Source organism: Hyla sarda, unplaced genomic scaffold, assembly GCF_029499605.1.
Source record: "Hyla sarda isolate aHylSar1 unplaced genomic scaffold, aHylSar1.hap1 scaffold_157, whole genome shotgun sequence".
Taxonomy (NCBI): Eukaryota; Metazoa; Chordata; class Amphibia; order Anura; family Hylidae; genus Hyla; species Hyla sarda.
In genome coordinates, this window is record NW_026608206.1 from 302016 (window position 1) to 319140 (window position 17125).

The following is a 17125-nucleotide window of genomic DNA, read 5'->3' on the forward strand; positions in this document are numbered from 1 at the left end:
AACCCGGATTTGCCAGGAACCCTTCTTACTCCTCCTACTTGCATGTGACACTGGGCTTAGGATCTGCATAGGAAACACACACACAAGCACACACCTACCTTTGTTGCCTGCAGATGCCTCCTTGGCTGTCCCCAAACGGTATCAAACCAACACCCACGGGAAGCTGTAAGCATAGAGGACATGCCTGCACCCCATTGGACTTACCTGTGTGGGTTAAACCCGGGTTATTTGACAACCTATGGCGGTGATGGTTCTGCTCAGGCAGAGCAGTGCTGATGCTCCTCATAAAGCTGTCGCTGCTGTGAAGGTTCTAGGTGACATCACAAATCCCTATGGTTACATACACAACAAAGCTGGGTTGTTGTTGTTTACACTCTGCAAGGCCTGTGGAAGTGAGTGACATCATAGCACTGTAGTTCTGAGGGTTCTAGATGGATGCAACAATCTCCTGTTGCTTCTATGAAGGCCATAATAGACGACATCACCAAACAGCTCCATAGTCACATACACAGCAAAGGAGAGATGTTGTTTACACCTAGTGATGTCAGTGGTATTGAGTGACATCACAGCACAGTGCTAAGGCTCCTGGGCCTGGACACAGCAGCGGCTGCAATATCTCAACGGAGAATACGTTTATATATATGTGTGTGTGTGCGCGTATATATATATATATATATATATATATATATATATATATATATTTCTCCGCCGAAATCACTTTTAAACCCATTTCCACCTTTTTTTCCCTTCTCTTCCTCTTACTTTTTTTTCAAGTTTTTTTACGTTTTTCTCCTTTTCGCCTCTTTTCTGGACGTATTATTCTTCTTTTTCTTCTTTTTTTTCGTCTAATGCATACCCCATCAGTGCAGCAATGCTTATTCAATACCGCCAGCAGATGGAGACACTGGGGGATAATTTTCTAAGGATTTATACTGATTTTTCCTGTCTGAATTTGTCGCACAGAAAGTTGCAGGCCAAATATGTGTGACATTTCTGCGACTTTAGCTTCTAGAGCATTTTTACAACATTATACATAGGTGCTGAATACATAAAAAGCGACTGTTCAGCGACAGACAAGTCGCATCGGCTGAAAGTAGGCCAGAATGTCAGTCCATGTTGGAGCAGGTTTAGATACAGTCTAAAGTATAGATCTCAAAGTCTGTGCACAGAATTTAGCAAGGGCCTCGCACCTTCTGATGCATCAGGTAGGTGCACAATAGCATAGCCTAACCCTCTGTACTTTGGTCTATATTGATGCGGGACATAGACAGCCAGCTGATGACCAATCCATTAGTGCAATGGATGGCTGGAAGCATTTGTCTTTGCCTTTGCAATACCACAGAAGCAATGCATGGTCAATGTACAGCAATGACACACCTGTGTGAACAGCCAGGAGACCCCCCCCCCATGTTATGTTACATAGTTACATAGTTAGTACGGTCGAAAAAAGACATATGTCCATCAAGTTCAACCAGGGAATTAAGGGGTAGGGGTGTGGCGCGATATTGGGGAAGGGATGAGATTTTATATTTCTTCATAAGCATTAATCTTATTTTGTCAATTAGGAACATTCAGCACCCACCCGCTATCAAGGCAGCTGCCTATCATGTCATGCCCTACCTGCACAGGTGTGCTGGCTACTCAAATGATCCAATTAAGGAGGCCATTTAGTCAGCAGCAGCAGAAGTCCTGTGCCTGGACGCTCCAACAGCGGCCAGACACAAGCAGAAGCAGCAGAAGCAGCAGCAGCAGCACCACCTTTTGTTTTTTGGCTGCAGCAGCAGCAAGGCCCACAGGGCTGGCTAGCTGGCTAGCCAGCAAGCAGGTAGCAATGAAAGTAGGAATCTTTCTTTTTAACCCTGTAAGGGGGTGGTGCACTGTACCCGAAGATACTGCCATATCGGGTCAATGCATAGGGCGACGGAAGCAAGCTTCGAAATCGGCCCCCGTTCTCAAAAATCCATTTAATATATGGTCCCCAGATAGGGGACGTATCAGATATTAAACTGATAAGAACAGATACTACACTTGATCTTAGCCAAAAGGCCGAGAAGCGATAACCGTGAAAGGGGCGGGCCCAACAAGGTCCCCTTCATGGGCACTATCACTGCTTGCTGTCAGGGAGGCTGCCAGACAATTTTCCATGCACACTCTGGGCTGGGGGGCAGTCAACCACCAGTACACACAGCAGAACCTAAACCCATACCATTATTGCTAAGCAGCAAGACAGGGGCCCATTGCACTCCCACGGGGCCTTTTTAAATGCAATCCATAACCCGGATTTGCCAGGAACCCTTCTTACTCCTCCTACTTGCATGTGACACTGGGCTTAGGATCTGCATAGGAAACACACACACAAGCACACACCTACCTTTGTTGCCTGCAGATGCCTCCTTGGCTGTCCCCAAACGGTATCAAACCAACACCCACGGGAAGCTGTAAGCATAGAGGACATGCCTGCACCCCATTGGACTTACCTGTGTGGGTTAAACCCGGGTTATTTGACAACCTATGGCGGTGATGGTTCTGCTCAGGCAGAGCAGTGCTGATGCTCCTCATAAAGCTGTCGCTGCTGTGAAGGTTCTAGGTGACATCACAAATCCCTATGGTTACATACACAACAAAGCTGGGTTGTTGTTGTTTACACTCTGCAAGGCCTGTGGAAGTGAGTGACATCATAGCACTGTAGTTCTGAGGGTTCTAGATGGATGCAACAATCTCCTGTTGCTTCTATGAAGGCCATAATAGACGACATCACCAAACAGCTCCATAGTCACATACACAGCAAAGGAGAGATGTTGTTTACACCTAGTGATGTCAGTGGTATTGAGTGACATCACAGCACAGTGCTAAGGCTCCTGGGCCTGGACACAGCAGCGGCTGCAATATCTCAACGGAGAATACGTTTATATATATGTGTGTGTGTGCGCGTATATATATATATATATATATATATATATATATATATATTTCTCCGCCGAAATCACTTTTAAACCCATTTCCACCTTTTTTTCCCTTCTCTTCCTCTTACTTTTTTTTCACGTTTTTTTACGTTTTTCTCCTTTTCGCCTCTTTTCTGGGCGTATTATTCTTCTTTTTCTTCTTTTTTTTCGTCTAATGCATACCCCATCAGTGCAGCAATGCTTATTCAATACCGCCAGCAGATGGAGACACTGGGGGATAATTTTCTAAGGATTTATACTGATTTTTCCTGTCTGAATTTGTCGCACAGAAAGTTGCAGGCCAAATATGTGTGACATTTCTGCGACTTTAGCTTCTAGAGCATTTTTACAACATTATACATAGGTGCTGAATACATAAAAAGCGACTGTTCAGTGACAGACAAGTCGCATCGGCTGAAAGTAGGCCAGAATGTCAGTCCATGTTGGAGCAGGTTTAGATACAGTCTAAAGTATAGATCTCAAAGTCTGTGCACAGAATTTAGCAAGGGCCTCGCACCTTCTGATGCATCAGGTAGGTGCACAATAGCATAGCCTAACCCTCTGTACTTTGGTCTATATTGATGCGGGACATAGACAGCCAGCTGATGACCAATCCATTAGTGCAATGGATGGCTGGAAGCATTTGTCTTTGCCTTTGCAATACCACAGAAGCAATGCATGGTCAATGTACAGCAATGACACACCTGTGTGAACAGCCAGGAGACCCCCCCCCCATGTTATGTTACATAGTTACATAGTTAGTACGGTCGAAAAAAGACATATGTCCATCAAGTTCAACCAGGGAATTAAGGGGTAGGGGTGTGGCGCGATATTGGGGAAGGGATGAGATTTTATATTTCTTCATAAGCATTAATCTTATTTTGTCAATTAGGAACATTCAGCACCCACCCGCTATCAAGGCAGCTGCCTATCATGTCATGCCCTACCTGCACAGGTGTGCTGGCTACTCAAATGATCCAATTAAGGAGGCCATTTAGTCAGCAGCAGCAGAAGTCCTGTGCCTGGACGCTCCAACAGCGGCCAGACACAAGCAGAAGCAGCAGAAGCAGCAGCAGCAGCACCACCTTTTGTTTTTTGGCTGCAGCAGCAGCAAGGCCCACAGGGCTGGCTAGCTGGCTAGCCAGCAAGCAGGTAGCAATGAAAGTAGGAATCTTTCTTTTTAACCCTGTAAGGGGGTGGTGCACTGTACCCGAAGATACTGCCATATCGGGTCAATGCATAGGGCGACGGAAGCAAGCTTCGAAATCGGCCCCCGTTCTCAAAAATCCATTTAATATATGGTCCCCAGATAGGGGACGTATCAGATATTAAACTGATAAGAACAGATACTACACTTGATCTTAGCCAAAAGGCCGAGAAGCGATAACCGTGAAAGGGGCGGGCCCAACAAGGTCCCCTTCATGGGCACTATCACTGCTTGCTGTCAGGGAGGCTGCCAGACAATTTTCCATGCACACTCTGGGCTGGGGGGCAGTCAACCACCAGTACACACAGCAGAACCTAAACCCATACCATTATTGCTAAGCAGCAAGACAGGGGCCCATTGCACTCCCACGGGGCCTTTTTAAATGCAATCCATAACCCGGATTTGCCAGGAACCCTTCTTACTCCTCCTACTTGCATGTGACACTGGGCTTAGGATCTGCATAGGAAACACACACACAAGCACACACCTACCTTTGTTGCCTGCAGATGCCTCCTTGGCTGTCCCCAAACGGTATCAAACCAACACCCACGGGAAGCTGTAAGCATAGAGGACATGCCTGCACCCCATTGGACTTACCTGTGTGGGTTAAACCCAGGTTATTTGACAACCTATGGCGGTGATGGTTCTGCTCAGGCAGAGCAGTGCTGATGCTCCTCATAAAGCTGTCGCTGCTGTGAAGGTTCTAGGTGACATCACAAATCCCTATGGTTACATACACAACAAAGCTGGGTTGTTGTTGTTTACACTCTGCAAGGCCTGTGGAAGTGAGTGACATCATAGCACTGTAGTTCTGAGGGTTCTAGATGGATGCAACAATCTCCTGTTGCTTCTATGAAGGCCATAATAGACGACATCACCAAACAGCTCCATAGTCACATACACAGCAAAGGAGAGATGTTGTTTACACCTAGTGATGTCAGTGGTATTGAGTGACATCACAGCACAGTGCTAAGGCTCCTGGGCCTGGACACAGCAGCGGCTGCAATATCTCAACGGAGAATACGTTTATATATATGTGTGTGTGTGCGCGTATATATATATATATATATATATATATATATATATATATATATATATATATTTCTCCGCCGAAATCACTTTTAAACCCATTTCCACCTTTTTTTCCCTTCTCTTCCTCTTACTTTTTTTTCACGTTTTTTTACGTTTTTCTCCTTTTCGCCTCTTTTCTGGGCGTATTATTCTTCTTTTTCTTCTTTTTTTTCGTCTAATGCATACCCCATCAGTGCAGCAATGCTTATTCAATACCGCCAGCAGATGGAGACACTGGGGGATAATTTTCTAAGGATTTATACTGATTTTTCCTGTCTGAATTTGTCGCACAGAAAGTTGCAGGCCAAATATGTGTGACATTTCTGCGACTTTAGCTTCTAGAGCATTTTTACAACATTATACATAGGTGCTGAATACATAAAAAGCGACTGTTCAGCGACAGACAAGTCGCATCGGCTGAAAGTAGGCCAGAATGTCAGTCCATGTTGGAGCAGGTTTAGATACAGTCTAAAGTATAGATCTCAAAGTCTGTGCACAGAATTTAGCAAGGGCCTCGCACCTTCTGATGCATCAGGTAGGTGCACAATAGCATAGCCTAACCCTCTGTACTTTGGTCTATATTGATGCGGGACATAGACAGCCAGCTGATGACCAATCCATTAGTGCAATGGATGGCTGGAAGCATTTGTCTTTGCCTTTGCAATACCACAGAAGCAATGCATGGTCAATGTACAGCAATGACACACCTGTGTGAACAGCCAGGAGACCCCCCCCCCATGTTATGTTACATAGTTACATAGTTAGTACGGTCGAAAAAAGACATATGTCCATCAAGTTCAACCAGGGAATTAAGGGGTAGGGGTGTGGCGCGATATTGGGGAAGGGATGAGATTTTATATTTCTTCATAAGCATTAATCTTATTTTGTCAATTAGGAACATTCAGCACCCACCCGCTATCAAGGCAGCTGCCTATCATGTCATGCCCTACCTGCACAGGTGTGCTGGCTACTCAAATGATCCAATTAAGGAGGCCATTTAGTCAGCAGCAGCAGAAGTCCTGTGCCTGGACGCTCCAACAGCGGCCAGACACAAGCAGAAGCAGCAGAAGCAGCAGCAGCAGCACCACCTTTTGTTTTTTGGCTGCAGCAGCAGCAAGGCCCACAGGGCTGGCTAGCTGGCTAGCCAGCAAGCAGGTAGCAATGAAAGTAGGAATCTTTCTTTTTAACCCTGTAAGGGGGTGGTGCACTGTACCCGAAGATACTGCCATATCGGGTCAATGCATAGGGCGACGGAAGCAAGCTTCGAAATCGGCCCCCGTTCTCAAAAATCCATTTAATATATGGTCCCCAGATAGGGGACGTATCAGATATTAAACTGATAAGAACAGATACTACACTTGATCTTAGCCAAAAGGCCGAGAAGCGATAACCGTGAAAGGGGCGGGCCCAACAAGGTCCCCTTCATGGGCACTATCACTGCTTGCTGTCAGGGAGGCTGCCAGACAATTTTCCATGCACACTCTGGGCTGGGGGGCAGTCAACCACCAGTACACACAGCAGAACCTAAACCCATACCATTATTGCTAAGCAGCAAGACAGGGGCCCATTGCACTCCCACGGGGCCTTTTTAAATGCAATCCATAACCCGGATTTGCCAGGAACCCTTCTTACTCCTCCTACTTGCATGTGACACTGGGCTTAGGATCTGCATAGGAAACACACACACAAGCACACACCTACCTTTGTTGCCTGCAGATGCCTCCTTGGCTGTCCCCAAACGGTATCAAACCAACACCCACGGGAAGCTGTAAGCATAGAGGACATGCCTGCACCCCATTGGACTTACCTGTGTGGGTTAAACCCGGGTTATTTGACAACCTATGGCGGTGATGGTTCTGCTCAGGCAGAGCAGTGCTGATGCTCCTCATAAAGCTGTCGCTGCTGTGAAGGTTCTAGGTGACATCACAAATCCCTATGGTTACATACACAACAAAGCTGGGTTGTTGTTGTTTACACTCTGCAAGGCCTGTGGAAGTGAGTGACATCATAGCACTGTAGTTCTGAGGGTTCTAGATGGATGCAACAATCTCCTGTTGCTTCTATGAAGGCCATAATAGACGACATCACCAAACAGCTCCATAGTCACATACACAGCAAAGGAGAGATGTTGTTTACACCTAGTGATGTCAGTGGTATTGAGTGACATCACAGCACAGTGCTAAGGCTCCTGGGCCTGGACACAGCAGCGGCTGCAATATCTCAACGGAGAATACGTTTATATATATGTGTGTGTGTGCGCGTATATATATATATATATATATATATATATATATATATATATTTCTCCGCCGAAATCACTTTTAAACCCATTTCCACCTTTTTTTCCCTTCTCTTCCTCTTACTTTTTTTTCACGTTTTTTTACGTTTTTCTCCTTTTCGCCTCTTTTCTGGGCGTATTATTCTTCTTTTTCTTCTTTTTTTTCGTCTAATGCATACCCCATCAGTGCAGCAATGCTTATTCAATACCGCCAGCAGATGGAGACACTGGGGGATAATTTTCTAAGGATTTATACTGATTTTTCCTGTCTGAATTTGTCGCACAGAAAGTTGCAGGCCAAATATGTGTGACATTTCTGCGACTTTAGCTTCTAGAGCATTTTTACAACATTATACATAGGTGCTGAATACATAAAAAGCGACTGTTCAGCGACAGACAAGTCGCATCGGCTGAAAGTAGGCCAGAATGTCAGTCCATGTTGGAGCAGGTTTAGATACAGTCTAAAGTATAGATCTCAAAGTCTGTGCACAGAATTTAGCAAGGGCCTCGCACCTTCTGATGCATCAGGTAGGTGCACAATAGCATAGCCTAACCCTCTGTACTTTGGTCTATATTGATGCGGGACATAGACAGCCAGCTGATGACCAATCCATTAGTGCAATGGATGGCTGGAAGCATTTGTCTTTGCCTTTGCAATACCACAGAAGCAATGCATGGTCAATGTACAGCAATGACACACCTGAGTGAACAGCCAGGAGACCCCCCCCCCCATGTTATGTTACATAGTTACATAGTTAGTACGGTCGAAAAAAGACATATGTCCATCAAGTTCAACCAGGGAATTAAGGGGTAGGGGTGTGGCGCGATATTGGGGAAGGGATGAGATTTTATATTTCTTCATAAGCATTAATCTTATTTTGTCAATTAGGAACATTCAGCACCCACCCGCTATCAAGGCAGCTGCCTATCATGTCATGCCCTACCTGCACAGGTGTGCTGGCTACTCAAATGATCCAATTAAGGAGGCCATTTAGTCAGCAGCAGCAGAAGTCCTGTGCCTGGACGCTCCAACAGCGGCCAGACACAAGCAGAAGCAGCAGAAGCAGCAGCAGCAGCACCACCTTTTGTTTTTTGGCTGCAGCAGCAGCAAGGCCCACAGGGCTGGCTAGCTGGCTAGCCAGCAAGCAGGTAGCAATGAAAGTAGGAATCTTTCTTTTTAACCCTGTAAGGGGGTGGTGCACTGTACCCGAAGATACTGCCATATCGGGTCAATGCATAGGGCGACGGAAGCAAGCTTCGAAATCGGCCCCCGTTCTCAAAAATCCATTTAATATATGGTCCCCAGATAGGGGACGTATCAGATATTAAACTGATAAGAACAGATACTACACTTGATCTTAGCCAAAAGGCCGAGAAGCGATAACCGTGAAAGGGGCGGGCCCAACAAGGTCCCCTTCATGGGCACTATCACTGCTTGCTGTCAGGGAGGCTGCCAGACAATTTTCCATGCACACTCTGGGCTGGGGGGCAGTCAACCACCAGTACACACAGCAGAACCTAAACCCATACCATTATTGCTAAGCAGCAAGACAGGGGCCCATTGCACTCCCACGGGGCCTTTTTAAATGCAATCCATAACCCGGATTTGCCAGGAACCCTTCTTACTCCTCCTACTTGCATGTGACACTGGGCTTAGGATCTGCATAGGAAACACACACACAAGCACACACCTACCTTTGTTGCCTGCAGATGCCTCCTTGGCTGTCCCCAAACGGTATCAAACCAACACCCACGGGAAGCTGTAAGCATAGAGGACATGCCTGCACCCCATTGGACTTACCTGTGTGGGTTAAACCCGGGTTATTTGACAACCTATGGCGGTGATGGTTCTGCTCAGGCAGAGCAGTGCTGATGCTCCTCATAAAGCTGTCGCTGCTGTGAAGGTTCTAGGTGACATCACAAATCCCTATGGTTACATACACAACAAAGCTGGGTTGTTGTTGTTTACACTCTGCAAGGCCTGTGGAAGTGAGTGACATCATAGCACTGTAGTTCTGAGGGTTCTAGATGGATGCAACAATCTCCTGTTGCTTCTATGAAGGCCATAATAGACGACATCACCAAACAGCTCCATAGTCACATACACAGCAAAGGAGAGATGTTGTTTACACCTAGTGATGTCAGTGGTATTGAGTGACATCACAGCACAGTGCTAAGGCTCCTGGGCCTGGACACAGCAGCGGCTGCAATATCTCAACGGAGAATACGTTTATATATATGTGTGTGTGTGCGCGTATATATATATATATATATATATATATATATATATATATATATATTTCTCCGCCGAAATCACTTTTAAACCCATTTCCACCTTTTTTTCCCTTCTCTTCCTCTTACTTTTTTTTCACGTTTTTTTACGTTTTTCTCCTTTTCGCCTCTTTTCTGGGCGTATTATTCTTCTTTTTCTTCTTTTTTTTCGTCTAATGCATACCCCATCAGTGCAGCAATGCTTATTCAATACCGCCAGCAGATGGAGACACTGGGGGATAATTTTCTAAGGATTTATACTGATTTTTCCTGTCTGAATTTGTCGCACAGAAAGTTGCAGGCCAAATATGTGTGACATTTCTGCGACTTTAGCTTCTAGAGCATTTTTACAACATTATACATAGGTGCTGAATACATAAAAAGCGACTGTTCAGCGACAGACAAGTCGCATCGGCTGAAAGTAGGCCAGAATGTCAGTCCATGTTGGAGCAGGTTTAGATACAGTCTAAAGTATAGATCTCAAAGTCTGTGCACAGAATTTAGCAAGGGCCTCGCACCTTCTGATGCATCAGGTAGGTGCACAATAGCATAGCCTAACCCTCTGTACTTTGGTCTATATTGATGCGGGACATAGACAGCCAGCTGATGACCAATCCATTAGTGCAATGGATGGCTGGAAGCATTTGTCTTTGCCTTTGCAATACCACAGAAGCAATGCATGGTCAATGTACAGCAATGACACACCTGTGTGAACAGCCAGGAGACCCCCCCCCCATGTTATGTTACATAGTTACATAGTTAGTACGGTCGAAAAAAGACATATGTCCATCAAGTTCAACCAGGGAATTAAGGGGTAGGGGTGTGGCGCGATATTGGGGAAGGGATGAGATTTTATATTTCTTCATAAGCATTAATCTTATTTTGTCAATTAGGAACATTCAGCACCCACCCGCTATCAAGGCAGCTGCCTATCATGTCATGCCCTACCTGCACAGGTGTGCTGGCTACTCAAATGATCCAATTAAGGAGGCCATTTAGTCAGCAGCAGCAGAAGTCCTGTGCCTGGACGCTCCAACAGCGGCCAGACACAAGCAGAAGCAGCAGAAGCAGCAGCAGCAGCACCACCTTTTGTTTTTTGGCTGCAGCAGCAGCAAGGCCCACAGGGCTGGCTAGCTGGCTAGCCAGCAAGCAGGTAGCAATGAAAGTAGGAATCTTTCTTTTTAACCCTGTAAGGGGGTGGTGCACTGTACCCGAAGATACTGCCATATCGGGTCAATGCATAGGGCGACGGAAGCAAGCTTCGAAATCGGCCCCCGTTCTCAAAAATCCATTTAATATATGGTCCCCAGATAGGGGACGTATCAGATATTAAACTGATAAGAACAGATACTACACTTGATCTTAGCCAAAAGGCCGAGAAGCGATAACCGTGAAAGGGGCGGGCCCAACAAGGTCCCCTTCATGGGCACTATCACTGCTTGCTGTCAGGGAGGCTGCCAGACAATTTTCCATGCACACTCTGGGCTGGGGGGCAGTCAACCACCAGTACACACAGCAGAACCTAAACCCATACCATTATTGCTAAGCAGCAAGACAGGGGCCCATTGCACTCCCACGGGGCCTTTTTAAATGCAATCCATAACCCGGATTTGCCAGGAACCCTTCTTACTCCTCCTACTTGCATGTGACACTGGGCTTAGGATCTGCATAGGAAACACACACACAAGCACACACCTACCTTTGTTGCCTGCAGATGCCTCCTTGGCTGTCCCCAAACGGTATCAAACCAACACCCACGGGAAGCTGTAAGCATAGAGGACATGCCTGCACCCCATTGGACTTACCTGTGTGGGTTAAACCCGGGTTATTTGACAACCTATGGCGGTGATGGTTCTGCTCAGGCAGAGCAGTGCTGATGCTCCTCATAAAGCTGTCGCTGCTGTGAAGGTTCTAGGTGACATCACAAATCCCTATGGTTACATACACAACAAAGCTGGGTTGTTGTTGTTTACACTCTGCAAGGCCTGTGGAAGTGAGTGACATCATAGCACTGTAGTTCTGAGGGTTCTAGATGGATGCAACAATCTCCTGTTGCTTCTATGAAGGCCATAATAGACGACATCACCAAACAGCTCCATAGTCACATACACAGCAAAGGAGAGATGTTGTTTACACCTAGTGATGTCAGTGGTATTGAGTGACATCACAGCACAGTGCTAAGGCTCCTGGGCCTGGACACAGCAGCGGCTGCAATATCTCAACGGAGAATACGTTTATATATATGTGTGTGTGTGCGCGTATATATATATATATATATATATATATATATATATATATATATATTTCTCCGCCGAAATCACTTTTAAACCCATTTCCACCTTTTTTTCCCTTCTCTTCCTCTTACTTTTTTTTCACGTTTTTTTACGTTTTTCTCCTTTTCGCCTCTTTTCTGGGCGTATTATTCTTCTTTTTCTTCTTTTTTTTCGTCTAATGCATACCCCATCAGTGCAGCAATGCTTATTCAATACCGCCAGCAGATGGAGACACTGGGGGATAATTTTCTAAGGATTTATACTGATTTTTCCTGTCTGAATTTGTCGCACAGAAAGTTGCAGGCCAAATATGTGTGACATTTCTGCGACTTTAGCTTCTAGAGCATTTTTACAACATTATACATAGGTGCTGAATACATAAAAAGCGACTGTTCAGCGACAGACAAGTCGCATCGGCTGAAAGTAGGCCAGAATGTCAGTCCATGTTGGAGCAGGTTTAGATACAGTCTAAAGTATAGATCTCAAAGTCTGTGCACAGAATTTAGCAAGGGCCTCGCACCTTCTGATGCATCAGGTAGGTGCACAATAGCATAGCCTAACCCTCTGTACTTTGGTCTATATTGATGCGGGACATAGACAGCCAGCTGATGACCAATCCATTAGTGCAATGGATGGCTGGAAGCATTTGTCTTTGCCTTTGCAATACCACAGAAGCAATGCATGGTCAATGTACAGCAATGACACACCTGTGTGAACAGCCAGGAGACCCCCCCCCCCATGTTATGTTACATAGTTACATAGTTAGTACGGTCGAAAAAAGACATATGTCCATCAAGTTCAACCAGGGAATTAAGGGGTAGGGGTGTGGCGCGATATTGGGGAAGGGATGAGATTTTATATTTCTTCATAAGCATTAATCTTATTTTGTCAATTAGGAACATTCAGCACCCACCCGCTATCAAGGCAGCTGCCTATCATGTCATGCCCTACCTGCACAGGTGTGCTGGCTACTCAAATGATCCAATTAAGGAGGCCATTTAGTCAGCAGCAGCAGAAGTCCTGTGCCTGGACGCTCCAACAGCGGCCAGACACAAGCAGAAGCAGCAGAAGCAGCAGCAGCAGCACCACCTTTTGTTTTTTGGCTGCAGCAGCAGCAAGGCCCACAGGGCTGGCTAGCTGGCTAGCCAGCAAGCAGGTAGCAATGAAAGTAGGAATCTTTCTTTTTAACCCTGTAAGGGGGTGGTGCACTGTACCCGAAGATACTGCCATATCGGGTCAATGCATAGGGCGACGGAAGCAAGCTTCGAAATCGGCCCCCGTTCTCAAAAATCCATTTAATATATGGTCCCCAGATAGGGGACGTATCAGATATTAAACTGATAAGAACAGATACTACACTTGATCTTAGCCAAAAGGCCGAGAAGCGATAACCGTGAAAGGGGCGGGCCCAACAAGGTCCCCTTCATGGGCACTATCACTGCTTGCTGTCAGGGAGGCTGCCAGACAATTTTCCATGCACACTCTGGGCTGGGGGGCAGTCAACCACCAGTACACACAGCAGAACCTAAACCCATACCATTATTGCTAAGCAGCAAGACAGGGGCCCATTGCACTCCCACGGGGCCTTTTTAAATGCAATCCATAACCCGGATTTGCCAGGAACCCTTCTTACTCCTCCTACTTGCATGTGACACTGGGCTTAGGATCTGCATAGGAAACACACACACAAGCACACACCTACCTTTGTTGCCTGCAGATGCCTCCTTGGCTGTCCCCAAACGGTATCAAACCAACACCCACGGGAAGCTGTAAGCATAGAGGACATGCCTGCACCCCATTGGACTTACCTGTGTGGGTTAAACCCGGGTTATTTGACAACCTATGGCGGTGATGGTTCTGCTCAGGCAGAGCAGTGCTGATGCTCCTCATAAAGCTGTCGCTGCTGTGAAGGTTCTAGGTGACATCACAAATCCCTATGGTTACATACACAACAAAGCTGGGTTGTTGTTGTTTACACTCTGCAAGGCCTGTGGAAGTGAGTGACATCATAGCACTGTAGTTCTGAGGGTTCTAGATGGATGCAACAATCTCCTGTTGCTTCTATGAAGGCCATAATAGACGACATCACCAAACAGCTCCATAGTCACATACACAGCAAAGGAGAGATGTTGTTTACACCTAGTGATGTCAGTGGTATTGAGTGACATCACAGCACAGTGCTAAGGCTCCTGGGCCTGGACACAGCAGCGGCTGCAATATCTCAACGGAGAATATGTTTATATATATGTGTGTGTGTGCGCGTATATATATATATATATATATATATATATATATATATATATATATATATATATATTTCTCCGCCGAAATCACTTTTAAACCCATTTCCACCTTTTTTTCCCTTCTCTTCCTCTTACTTTTTTTTCAAGTTTTTTTACGTTTTTCTCCTTTTCGCCTCTTTTCTGGGCGTATTATTCTTCTTTTTCTTCTTTTTTTTCGTCTAATGCATACCCCATCAGTGCAGCAATGCTTATTCAATACCGCCAGCAGATGGAGACACTGGGGGATAATTTTCTAAGGATTTATACTGATTTTTCCTGTCTGAATTTGTCGCACAGAAAGTTGCAGGCCAAATATGTGTGACATTTCTGCGACTTTAGCTTCTAGAGCATTTTTACAACATTATACATAGGTGCTGAATACATAAAAAGCGACTGTTCAGCGACAGACAAGTCGCATCGGCTGAAAGTAGGCCAGAATGTCAGTCCATGTTGGAGCAGGTTTAGATACAGTCTAAAGTATAGATCTCAAAGTCTGTGCACAGAATTTAGCAAGGGCCTCGCACCTTCTGATGCATCAGGTAGGTGCACAATAGCATAGCCTAACCCTCTGTACTTTGGTCTATATTGATGCGGGACATAGACAGCCAGCTGATGACCAATCCATTAGTGCAATGGATGGCTGGAAGCATTTGTCTTTGCCTTTGCAATACCACAGAAGCAATGCATGGTCAATGTACAGCAATGACACACCTGTGTGAACAGCCAGGAGACCCCCCCCCCCATGTTATGTTACATAGTTACATAGTTAGTACGGTCGAAAAAAGACATATGTCCATCAAGTTCAACCAGGGAATTAAGGGGTAGGGGTGTGGCGCGATATTGGGGAAGGGATGAGATTTTATATTTCTTCATAAGCATTAATCTTATTTTGTCAATTAGGAACATTCAGCACCCACCCGCTATCAAGGCAGCTGCCTATCATGTCATGCCCTACCTGCACAGGTGTGCTGGCTACTCAAATGATCCAATTAAGGAGGCCATTTAGTCAGCAGCAGCAGAAGTCCTGTGCCTGGACGCTCCAACAGCGGCCAGACACAAGCAGAAGCAGCAGAAGCAGCAGCAGCAGCACCACCTTTTGTTTTTTGGCTGCAGCAGCAGCAAGGCCCACAGGGCTGGCTAGCTGGCTAGCCAGCAAGCAGGTAGCAATGAAAGTAGGAATCTTTCTTTTTAACCCTGTAAGGGGGTGGTGCACTGTACCCGAAGATACTGCCATATCGGGTCAATGCATAGGGCGACGGAAGCAAGCTTCGAAATCGGCCCCCGTTCTCAAAAATCCATTTAATATATGGTCCCCAGATAGGGGACGTATCAGATATTAAACTGATAAGAACAGATACTACACTTGATCTTAGCCAAAAGGCCGAGAAGCGATAACCGTGAAAGGGGCGGGCCCAACAAGGTCCCCTTCATGGGCACTATCACTGCTTGCTGTCAGGGAGGCTGCCAGACAATTTTCCATGCACACTCTGGGCTGGGGGGCAGTCAACCACCAGTACACACAGCAGAACCTAAACCCATACCATTATTGCTAAGCAGCAAGACAGGGGCCCATTGCACTCCCACGGGGCCTTTTTAAATGCAATCCATAACCCGGATTTGCCAGGAACCCTTCTTACTCCTCCTACTTGCATGTGACACTGGGCTTAGGATCTGCATAGGAAACACACACACAAGCACACACCTACCTTTGTTGCCTGCAGATGCCTCCTTGGCTGTCCCCAAACGGTATCAAACCAACACCCACGGGAAGCTGTAAGCATAGAGGACATGCCTGCACCCCATTGGACTTACCTGTGTGGGTTAAACCCGGGTTATTTGACAACCTATGGCGGTGATGGTTCTGCTCAGGCAGAGCAGTGCTGATGCTCCTCATAAAGCTGTCGCTGCTGTGAAGGTTCTAGGTGACATCACAAATCCCTATGGTTACATACACAACAAAGCTGGGTTGTTGTTGTTTACACTCTGCAAGGCCTGTGGAAGTGAGTGACATCATAGCACTGTAGTTCTGAGGGTTCTAGATGGATGCAACAATCTCCTGTTGCTTCTATGAAGGCCATAATAGACGACATCACCAAACAGCTCCATAGTCACATACACAGCAAAGGAGAGATGTTGTTTACACCTAGTGATGTCAGTGGTATTGAGTGACATCACAGCACAGTGCTAAGGCTCCTGGGCCTGGACACAGCAGCGGCTGCAATATCTCAACGGAGAATACGTTTATATATATGTGTGTGTGTGCGCGTATATATATATATATATATATATATATATATATATATATATATTTCTCCGCCGAAATCACTTTTAAACCCATTTCCACCTTTTTTTCCCTTCTCTTCCTCTTACTTTTTTTTCAAGTTTTTTTACGTTTTTCTCCTTTTCGCCTCTTTTCTGGGCGTATTATTCTTCTTTTTCTTCTTTTTTTTCGTCTAATGCATACCCCATCAGTGCAGCAATGCTTATTCAATACCGCCAGCAGATGGAGACACTGGGGGATAATTTTCTAAGGATTTATACTGATTTTTCCTGTCTGAATTTGTCGCACAGAAAGTTGCAGGCCAAATATGTGTGACATTTCTGCGACTTTAGCTTCTAGAGCATTTTTACAACATTATACATAGGTGCTGAATACATAAAAAGCGACTGTTCAGCGACAGACAAGTCGCATCGGCTGAAAGTAGGCCAGAATGTCAGTCCATGTTGGAGCAGGTTTAGATACAGTCTAAAGTATAGATCTCAAAGTCTGTGCACAGAATTTAGCAAGGGCCTCGCACCTT

General features: G+C 45.8%; 7 non-coding genes across 7 annotated transcripts; all 7 read right to left on the bottom strand.

Moving 5' to 3' along the window:
* Positions 1-1867: 1867 nt before the first annotated feature.
* On the bottom strand, positions 1868-2058 carry LOC130310326 (U2 spliceosomal RNA). Its single transcript, XR_008858855.1, has one exon. It is a non-coding gene; the product is annotated as a U2 spliceosomal RNA (small nuclear RNA).
* A 2078-nt stretch (positions 2059-4136) lies between these two features.
* On the bottom strand, positions 4137-4327 carry LOC130310327 (U2 spliceosomal RNA). The gene has a single exon (XR_008858856.1). It is a non-coding gene; the product is annotated as a U2 spliceosomal RNA (small nuclear RNA).
* A 2090-nt stretch (positions 4328-6417) lies between these two features.
* LOC130310328 (U2 spliceosomal RNA) lies at positions 6418-6608 on the bottom strand. The gene has a single exon (XR_008858857.1). It is a non-coding gene; the product is annotated as a U2 spliceosomal RNA (small nuclear RNA).
* Positions 6609-8689: 2081 nt separating this feature from the next.
* Positions 8690-8880, bottom strand: LOC130310329 (U2 spliceosomal RNA). Its single transcript, XR_008858858.1, has one exon. It is a non-coding gene; the product is annotated as a U2 spliceosomal RNA (small nuclear RNA).
* Positions 8881-10964: 2084 nt separating this feature from the next.
* Positions 10965-11155, bottom strand: LOC130310330 (U2 spliceosomal RNA). The gene has a single exon (XR_008858859.1). It is a non-coding gene; the product is annotated as a U2 spliceosomal RNA (small nuclear RNA).
* Positions 11156-13240: 2085 nt separating this feature from the next.
* On the bottom strand, positions 13241-13431 carry LOC130310332 (U2 spliceosomal RNA). The gene has a single exon (XR_008858860.1). It is a non-coding gene; the product is annotated as a U2 spliceosomal RNA (small nuclear RNA).
* Positions 13432-15526: 2095 nt separating this feature from the next.
* On the bottom strand, positions 15527-15717 carry LOC130310333 (U2 spliceosomal RNA). Its single transcript, XR_008858861.1, has one exon. It is a non-coding gene; the product is annotated as a U2 spliceosomal RNA (small nuclear RNA).
* Between the last annotated feature and the right edge of the window lie 1408 nt (positions 15718-17125).